We start from the raw sequence: 9,750 nt of genomic DNA on the forward strand, positions 1-9,750 counted from the left end.
TGTTCGAGACCCACCATGGCCGGGGTGAGCTCCCGGCCCTAGTCCTAGCTTCCGCCCACCCAGCGGTTCGAAAGCAAAAGTAAAATGGAGCAAGTAGATAAATGGGTACCTGCCCTTAGAGGGTAGGGGGCACCCTCCTTCGTGAGGTGTGTGGTGTGGTGGCAACATCAGCGGCAGTGGCAGCGACGATGGTGGCAATGGCGGCAATGGCGGTGGAGCGGTGGTGAAACGATCCCTGGTGGCCAGTGGAGAGCAACATCATATGGCGAGACCCAGCAGAGGTGGAGGTGGAGTCACGGAGGAGTACAGTGATGTGGAGGCGCAGGCGTGGCGGAGCCGAATAGGGACATAGGCCGGGCCGAGACTGACACAGGGTTGTGCACCAGGAGACCACAAGATGGAGGACCTGCTCCTGAACACCGGAAAGTGGGATGCTGACCCCAAACTGGGCCGCCTGAAGGAAAAAGAAAGCCGGAAGCCGGAAGAACAACTAGCCCGCCACCTGGGTGCTGGTAGGTAGCCCTGTACTATGTGGCCGTAGATTAGGAGTAAATTTGCACTTGCAACCTGCCTGTAAACCGCTCTGAGACCTTCAGGTCAGAGCAGTCTATAAATTGAACGTATAAATAAAAAAATAAATAAAAAACTAGGTAAATGCACTAAAAAACCCAAAACCAAATATGAATACCCCAACACAGAAGCTAATAATGGGGGGGGGGCACACTAAATACAGAACCAGATTCTTTTTTAAAAAATCAACTCAAAATGCTCGCCACTAAAATGCTCCAATGATTTGAAGGGTTCTAGGGTTGTCAGGTCTCCTGCTATGGTGGGAGACATCCCAGTAAACCTTGCTATTGACTGCCCGTACCTAAAACACCCACGGGAGGGAAATGGGGGTGGTGGATGGGGGCACATACCAGCACATAATGATGTCTAGGATTTGCCAAAAACTATGGTTTAACCATAGTTTGCAAATCCTAGAACATCCCCTGAGTCATGATGCCAGTTCTGGTTTTCACTGGAAGGGACATCAGCATGCTGTTGCTCTTATCCTCACCCTCAAAATACTGCTGGGAGTTCCGGGCTGTGGCCTGGTGACCTATGGGTTCGCTCTGCTCTGTGGGAGGTGAGCTTTGTTTTTTCGAGGAGGGTTTTTTTCTCTGTTGTGCTTTGATATCGCCTTGGAGGAAGCATGGTGTTTTCCTGTGAAGAAATAATGGACATCAGGATGTCTGGAGGCACCCTGTTTAGGGACCCATAAAGCCAGATATCTTTAGCTGCCCCCCTTCAAACCTGGAGTATGTTAGAAAAGAGGGAGAACTTTGTACTCTGCAATGTTGGTGCTGTTTTCAGCTCAACTGCCTGTTCAAGACCTCCACAAATATTCCTTGTTTCCCCATAGGAAACAATGGACCCATACACCTGGAACTCAAACCCCTCTCCCCCTAAAAATAAACAAAACCCACTATAGACATACCTGAACATTTGGAATTATGGCATTGGTGCCCCCCTCCACAACTCTGAATCTGAATTTTTCCACCCCACCCCCCAAAATGCACATCCTTAGTAGAAATGATTACTTCCTCTTCCTCTATTGGAAATGATGTTCTGTTGGACAACTGAACAGGTAGCATGGTTGGATACACACCACTAAGTGATTAGGTTTGGTGATTAGGTTTGGTGTAGTGGTGGTGTAGTAGTGTAGCGGTGTAGTGGTTAAGTGCGCGGTGACTGCCAGTACCTAAAACACCAGCGGGAGGGAAATGGGGGGTGGGGTGGATGGGGGCACATACCAGCACATCATGCACCTGCTGATGTGACCTTGTCTGGCTCTGGCACCTTGTGCGTAAGCCAGGGAGTTCAGTCAAAGCAAGTTTGCCTGTTGATTGCATTGAAAAATGTCCATCTATCACTAAAATTAATTCTGGCATGGAATCATGTGCAGCTTTAATTTTCTGTCTACTCCTTGTGCACCCCTCTCATGTTCACTATGCACATATGCCTGTGGCTGAGGCAGCAGGCATCCACATATGTCTCCCACCTACTGATAACTGGCCATAACTAGTTACATCAGTGGGACAGATTCTCCCTACGGCAAGCATGACTATTGATTTCATATGTTTTGATGTGTTTTAAATTTTATTGTATTTATTGAACTGTTGTGACCCGCCCTGAGCCCGTTTATGGGATGGGCGGAATATAAATACGAAAAATAAATAAACAAATAAACAAATAAATGTCTATTGATCTAACACTGCAATCAAAGACAACCCTGATCATACGTATGATTGCATCAAACCTGGGTAGGAGACATTTTACTAATACACATATGCACTCCTCTGTACTGGTAACACACAAAAGATAAAGAAACTCAATACAACTGTATGTACTGTCTCAAGTTTGCCTTTTTGCAGTATTTTATTAATGAATTCATGCTTGTTGATAACAAGAAAGGGAGAGCACGTGAACGGAACTCGAGCTGTGTCGAACACCTGTACATGACTTTGTGCAAATGTAGGAAATAAAAATTGGACCTAGAAAAGGATTCCTAATTCATCAGCTCCACCAGACACAAAAGCAGGTAGTCTGAAACTGTGGAACCTGCAGAGAAATTCAAATTAAGAGAAATTTGGAGGCACTCTAGCCCCATCAGAGATCTATTTTACATTTGTTCTAGAAATAGGTCATTTCTCCCTTATTAGAGCATGGATTTTAGCACTATGCACATGATGGGATTACAGGCACACCCCTTCACATTTTCGTATATGGATGGTATATTAACTGCCTCACACTGCAGGGATGTGAAGCTTCATGAAATAAAGTCCACAATGGTTATTGTAATCAGCTCTTTCACTTAGTGTAACTAAATGTTCGCCAAACTGATCAAATAAAAAAAGACAAAGCAAACATTTCCCCTCTGATATCAAAGAGCCATCAATTACCCAGTAATTCTGTCTTGAGGAAATGGAGAACAAAGCATAGTAAATGTCAGCTATTTGCATATTTAGTAATGCTGATTTATTTAAAAGTGATAGCTGTTGGAATAGTCTGTTCTCTCTGTTTTGTGCAGGTCACATCTGTGAGGCTTTTTTTTTTTAAAAAAAGTGTTGGCTTTTGAAACTTACTTTTGTGTTTGTTTGTTTGTTTGTATTGTAAATGGGGGACAATGCAACCTTTTTCTTTGAAACTTTCCCTTGCAGAGCCTCTCCCTGCAGGAGTTCTTCCTGCAGACATTCTTCGAGGCATCCCCATCCCGTCATTTCCATTTGCCTACTTCTACACAGAGTGATTCTGTGCTGCAAGAGCATGAGGAGGGGACATGGCTCAGAGGCAGAGCATCTGCTTGACATGAAAAATGTCTTAGCTTCAATCCCTGGCATCTCCAGGGCAGTAGGTGATGCGAAGGACTTCTACCTGAGACCCTGGAGAGCCACTGCCAGTCTGAGTAGACAATACTGCTATTGAGGGACCAAGGGTCTGATTCAGTAGAAGGCAGCTTCGTGTTTTCATGTTTGCTGCTTGACCCATGAGGGTAACCTCCCACACATTCAACACCTTGCAAAGAACACATGATGCTGCCTTGTACTGAGTCAGATCATTGGTCTATCAAGGTCAGTGCAATCTCCTCTGACTGATGGTGGCTCTCCCAAGACTCAGAACTCTTTCACATGACCGAAGAACAGGTCCTTTTAAATGGAAATGCCAAAAATTGAACCTAGGGAACTTCTGCATGCAACACAGATACTCTACCATATAGTCATGGCCCCTCTTAAGAAGAAGTAAGGGGTGCCACCATGATGTGGCTACTACAGGGACATGGTACCAACATATTGGAGGTTCCACAAAAATATTGGGAGGTTCATTTGGATCTTCTACAATGGAGGCAACTACAACCTGAAGCAGACAGAAAGGAATTCCTTCTGGGCTCTTCCAAAGCACCCCTGCTCAAAGAAGGCAGATCAAACTTGGTATTGGCTGTGAAATGCTGTGTTGTGCCCATTTTAATGACAGAGGAGGCTTTACTCCTTGTGTGATTGGAGGAAGAGGTTGCCAAGCCCAGCGACATAAGAAAATCTGTGACTATGGCCTAGCTGAGGGTGCAAAGCTGTGATGTGCCTCTTCAGGATGAGTTAAGCACTTTGTTGGTCAATCAACCGTCAGGGAGTGACCTCAAGCTCCCTGTGTTTTTCTGTTCTATTCATGATTCTTTGAAATTTATCCTGAAGACTCAAGAAGTATCCAATCCAATACAATTTATTTTTATTTATTTATTATCAAATGTATACCCTGCCCTCCCCGCAAAGGGTGGTCACGGATCAGCACAAGTCACCGTTGGCATAGATCACAATAAAATGTATGTATAATACAGTGGGTAAACAATAATTAAATGAATACGTACAATTATTGTTAGAATTCTTCAATATGCAAACGTTTCTGATGGATTTTGCAAGGTGCTGCACAAAACTCCGCACTAAGAGATGAAGAAGAAGAGAAGAGGTTGGATTTATACCCCGCCCTTCACTACCCAAAGGAGTCTCAGAGTGGCTTACAAGCTCCTTTCCCTTCCCCTCCCCACAACAGACACCCTGTGAGGTGGGTGGGGCTGAGAGAACTCTGAAAGAAACTGCTCTTTTTTGAGAACAGCTGTGCCAGAATTATGGCTTGCCCAAGGTCACCCAGCCACGTGCAAGTGGAGGAGTGTGGAATCAAACCTGGTTCTCCCAGATTAGAGTATGAGCACTTAACCACTACACCAAACTTGTTCTCTGTGATTTTACATCTGCAAGTAACATTCTGGTATACACCAGATCTGAACGACCGGCATGTCTGCTAAGCAAAGGAAGAATAAACTTAGAGTAAATCTCGTGGTAAAAAGGGCAGCAAACTAATACATGTTCTATAGTTTCAGTCTCACCTGAACTACAGGGGCCAAGCCTATTTGCCTTGGGAGCCTTTTTGTATCACCCCTCCAGAACCGCAGAAGGGAGTGCGTGCCATCTGGCAGGGGGAAATGCCTTCCATTGACTGGGAGTCTCCAGTTGAGAGAGATAAGCGACTGGGGTGACTACATATCTAGAGCTCTCTGAGGACAAATAAGTCAGCGACCTCTCTACGTCTGACTGCCACTCAGTGTCTGCTGTTCACTAAATGGACACTAGGGACTCACTGGCAGGCATCATGGTGCCCCCGGTTATTGCACTGAAGATGACTGGCATGCCGTCCCCCCCCCCCATATGCATGCATGTGCCATAGGAGGCATCATCTCTCCCAGACAAAAAGTAATGCCATCTTGAATTTCATCTCAGCAGCCTTGAAAGCTGGTTTGAGGAAGACTCCTGAACTTGCACTGCATTTGTGGGCTATGTAAATGTCTACTTAGAGAGACCATCAGTACCTGGAATCTCAGGCTCCCCTTAACCACAGTGCAGAGTAAGGAAGAGGACCTTGTGTCAGGTCCCCACAGCAAACAACGTAGCACACACTTACTAGAAGGTTTTACTTTATTGAAGCCATGAAGCACTTGAATAGGGTCACTGTTCAGAATAACAAAGACTCAAGAGGAATGAAAGGTTAAAGCAAGTTCATAAACATAACAGCTCATAAACATGGAAAGCAACGGTTACCTAATTGTAAATAGGTATGCAATTCCCATGGCTTCTGCTAATTAAAGACAAAGCAAAGCTCCTCTGCTCTTCCACCTGTGGCCTTGGCGAGATAGCAGTACATCAAAGCAGGACTGGCGTACTCTGAAAGGAATGCATAGTTACTGGAGAGATATGTGCATGACACGCCGATCGCATCTACAGAGGGGGAAAAACAAGGGTGAGCATATACACATGGAAAAGAACCTTTGGCAGCTTGCTGACACCTTGTTAGAGTTTGAGCCAAATTTCCTACTGGCCCATGAGTGACGAAGTAATCCTACAATGTAAGATGGGAAGGAGAGGGAGGGTATAGAACTGCCAGTGGAAAGTGCCAAGGTGGCTGGTATGGACCTTTGTTTAAGCCTGCCTGTCTCTGGCCTCCCATTGGCCAGCATGTGCAGTATATCTGCACTTGATAACAGGGCTTGTTCCTTTGCTCCCCCTATGGAGTACTGCACACACCCCCATCCCCTGGGTGTGTACAGGGGGAGGCACAACCTTGCAGACTGGCCATACAAGATTGGGAAAGGATCCCTTCAGAGAAGTCTGTAATGAAACTTCATGTGCAGAAAAAGCTGTTTCAAAATGGTCATCGTGAAATTGTCAAATGCCTGGCGCCATCTGCCATTTCACCATCACCGTCATCCTAAATCGAGGTGGATTTCTGCGCGAAATAATAATAATAATAAAGACTTGAGAGCAGCAGGTGACATTTAATCTGGAGTGAATTTAAAAGTTAAGTTTTAGAGAAACTTTATGGAACGCTAGGGCTTTCATGAAGCATCCCTCATTTCGTTCGCACACATGCCTGGGAAATGATTGGCATCTGTCTTTGAACACAGACTCCTTGATGCAATACCTGTCGAAACCATATTGAATTCCTCTGAGTAACTTGATGTTCTGCTCGGAAACCAAGGTAGTCATTTAGTATGATACTTCGAGCTGCATTTGCCAAGCTGTGCACGATTCATTATTATCTCACTAGCTCAAATACAAGTGCACAGAAACAACCCTTGTCAAATTACACACCGTCGAGCTGACATATTTCTGGCCACATTCTTTCTCTTCTTCTTCTTTTTTTTTAGCAGTCAAAAAAAGGAAGAGGAAAAGTAATGAAGCATTTGAAATAATAAGCATAAAGAAATTCTGCTGCAAAACCCAGCAGATGTGATTTTGTCAAGGGTTGTGCAATATATTCCCCAAACAAACAAAAACACAGTGATGACCTTTGTCTCAGTTCTATCTAACTTGAAGCATTACAGCCGGGCACGTTATAAAGGGGGATAAAGTTTGTTGCCGGAGCCTAGCAAGCTTGTTTATTGCCAGAAGAATTGGAAAGTGCTTGAAGGACTTAAGACTCAGTAAAAAGAATTCCCACTGCATTTCGGACACATCATGATGTGAGCAGAAAACCTATTGTACCTGATAACTGTTGCATAGAAAATGGAATGGTAACGTTTTAAGGAATCTCAAAGCCGCTGTAGTAAAGGCCAAAAGCTACATTGCTTGATTAGTAACTAATTTTGTTCAAGAGAGAATCTGGACCATGTGGCCTTGCCTCCTCATTCTGTTGAACTGAAATAAAGTAAGCCATGGATCAGGGTGTTCTCTGTGGTGCCCTCTAGTCTTCGGCACTCCCTGCCCAGGGAATATACTTTACAACTTTTATATATATCTTTTGCCAGTGAAGGCAGGATCCATCCTGCAGGTGGGGCTCTGGAGATCTCCCAGAATTACTCCTGATCTTCAGACAACAGAGAGCAGTTCCCCTGGAGGATATGGCAGCTTCAAAAGGTGGACTCCAGGGTGTCACATCCCTAACAAGCTCCCTCCTCTGCCCAAACTCCATCTGTCCCAAGCCCCATTTCTAAATCTCCAGAATTTTGCAATCCAGAGTTGGCAACCTAACTGGAAGCCCCCTGCCCACCATTTAGCTTAAAAGTAATGCACCAACACACTAAGGCTGTGCAAAAGTGAATGGTCTCATTGGATTGCTACATATGATTAAAATGTGGGTTTCACTGCCACAGGAATAAACATCTCTAAAAGGGGATTAGATAGATTCATGGAGGATAGGCCTATCAGTGGCCATTAGCCATGGTGACTGAGGGGAAATTCCATGTTCAGAGGCACTAAACCTCTGAATCCCAGAGCCAGGAGGCAACATCAGGAGAAGGCTTCTGCCTCTATGCCTTGCTGTTGGCTGTCCAGAAGAACTAGTTGGCCACTGAGTGAGATGGGATGCTGGACTAGATAAACCACTGATCCAACCCAAGTCTCTTCTTATGCTTTGTGATGGTTTTACTGCAACTGCTCCCTGCCTTCTGCTTTTGCCTGAACTTTATCCTTCTGTTCCTTGGGTATGGTAATTAAGCTACTTTCTTTCTGTTTCCCTTCCAACCTTCCTCCTCAAGATCTTATTGCACCAGACTAGTACTTGTATATACAAGAGACTTGACATACTCCTTCTTGCCATGGGACTTGTGTTCTACAGTTTTTGCACTAGAGGACACTCTCCACATGACAGACCTGACATGTGGATGGGTCTGGGTAACAGTGGAGACTGTGCAACATCATACTTCCGGAGCTTTGGAAAGTCACATGGAAAGTGAGGGTCAGAGATCAGCGTCTCCTGATGTGAGGGGAAAGGGCAGAGGGAGGAGGAGAGGGTGGAGAAGGAGCACTCCTGCCTCAACTTTTTTTTAAATTCAAAGTCAACTGAATGGAAGAGAAGGCAGGTAGAAAATACCTGTGTGCCAGCTGTGACCAGAGGTTGGTGCCTAATGGCTCTGGGGTCAGAAAGGAGATAAAGGGCTTCTGGTCTCATTCTGCCCAGCTGAATTACCCCACTGGCAGGGCAGAATGTTGTGCAGTTGGCCCTCAGTCACCCTGGCCTGCACCCAGATGCTGGCATCAGGGTTGGCCAGGGAGACACCAGGCAGCCCAAGGCAGCATTGTTCTGCATCTAGAGGGAAGGTGAAGAAGAGGGATGTCCTGCAAATGCACATGTAGCCCAGGACTTCTGAACCGTCTTCTCAGGAAGACACCATGCAGTCTCACTCTGAGAAAGCTTTGCTGGAACATTTCAGCCTCCATTTCCTTGGCCTCATGCTCTGCCTCTCAGTCCTATGACCAGCCACCCTTTTGCCAGAACTGATCATCTAGTATGCCCTGCTTTACCCTCTTTGCAGCCTAATGTGAGCCAACAGCTGAAAGAATGGGTAGGGAATGCTCAGCACTGTCCAGTTATGGCCATGAGGACACAGGGGCTCACCTGCAATTTGGTCAAAAAGCCCAGAACAGAAAGAGGTTGGGAGGTTCCTGGAAATTGGGGAGTGGAGCTGTTTAGGGAGGGGATTTGGGAGGGCAGGCTTTAGGGAGGGGAGAGACCTCTCTGCAGTAGAATCCTGTTGAGTCCACCCTCCAAAGCAGCCATTTTCACCAGGGGAACTGATCTCTGTAGCCTGGAGATTGGTTGTAATTGGAAGCTCTCCTATTGCCATTTCATACGGTAAAAATCCCATTGGAAAGTAGATGGAAAGTGGATTGAAAGTGCATTATTTCGCGTGTGTGACTGCAGTCGTGGTCCTACCTGGATGTTGCAGCCCTAAACACCCTTGGGTAGGTTGAGCTGAGAGAGTTGCTAACTCTGATAAAGTGTTTATAAAGAAAAGAAGCTAACTATCAAAACAAAAAAACCCCAAACCCTATATATGGCGGGCCTGTCACTGTTTTTCTCCACCTTCTTCTGAAGTGAGGTGAGTTGCCATCAGAGGCCGGGCCTTGAAGATGCAGCTGCCTTAGTCCAAGTCAGACCTTGGGTCTGTGAAGTCCAGTACTGTGTCCTCTGACCAGCAGTAGCTCTCTAGTGACTCAGGCCGAGAAAGCTTTTCTAAACACCTGCTGTTATTGTATTTGATGTGTTTATTGATTTTTAGCCACCATGGGTTCTCAATGAACAGAAAGATGGAATGTAAATTAACTAAATAAAATATCTGAGACTTTTCCACTGGTTAAAACAGGGTCCCCCCCTGTAAAGTATGTGCCTGTACTCTACCATCAAGCCACAGGACCTCACCTTCACGGTGTGGTGGTGCTGTGC

General features: G+C 45.6%; 1 long non-coding RNA gene across 1 annotated transcript in view; it reads right to left on the reverse strand.

The window, feature by feature from the left end:
* Nucleotides 1–1,065: 1,065 nt before the first annotated feature.
* LOC107117390 overlaps nucleotides 1,066–9,750 on the reverse strand; it is a 15,105-nt gene continuing 6,420 nt past the window's right edge. Inside the window, exons 2-4 of the long non-coding RNA XR_001482736.1 lie at nucleotides 5,628–5,750; nucleotides 4,403–4,474; nucleotides 1,066–1,206 (exon numbers count right to left, since the gene is read on the reverse strand). This is a non-coding gene — a long non-coding RNA (uncharacterized LOC107117390). The remainder of the gene's footprint in view (nucleotides 1,207–4,402; nucleotides 4,475–5,627; nucleotides 5,751–9,750) is intronic.

This window comes from Gekko japonicus, unplaced genomic scaffold (assembly GCF_001447785.1).
Source record: "Gekko japonicus isolate JY-2015 unplaced genomic scaffold, Gekko_japonicus_V1.1 scaffold733, whole genome shotgun sequence".
Taxonomy (NCBI): domain Eukaryota; kingdom Metazoa; phylum Chordata; class Lepidosauria; order Squamata; family Gekkonidae; genus Gekko; species Gekko japonicus.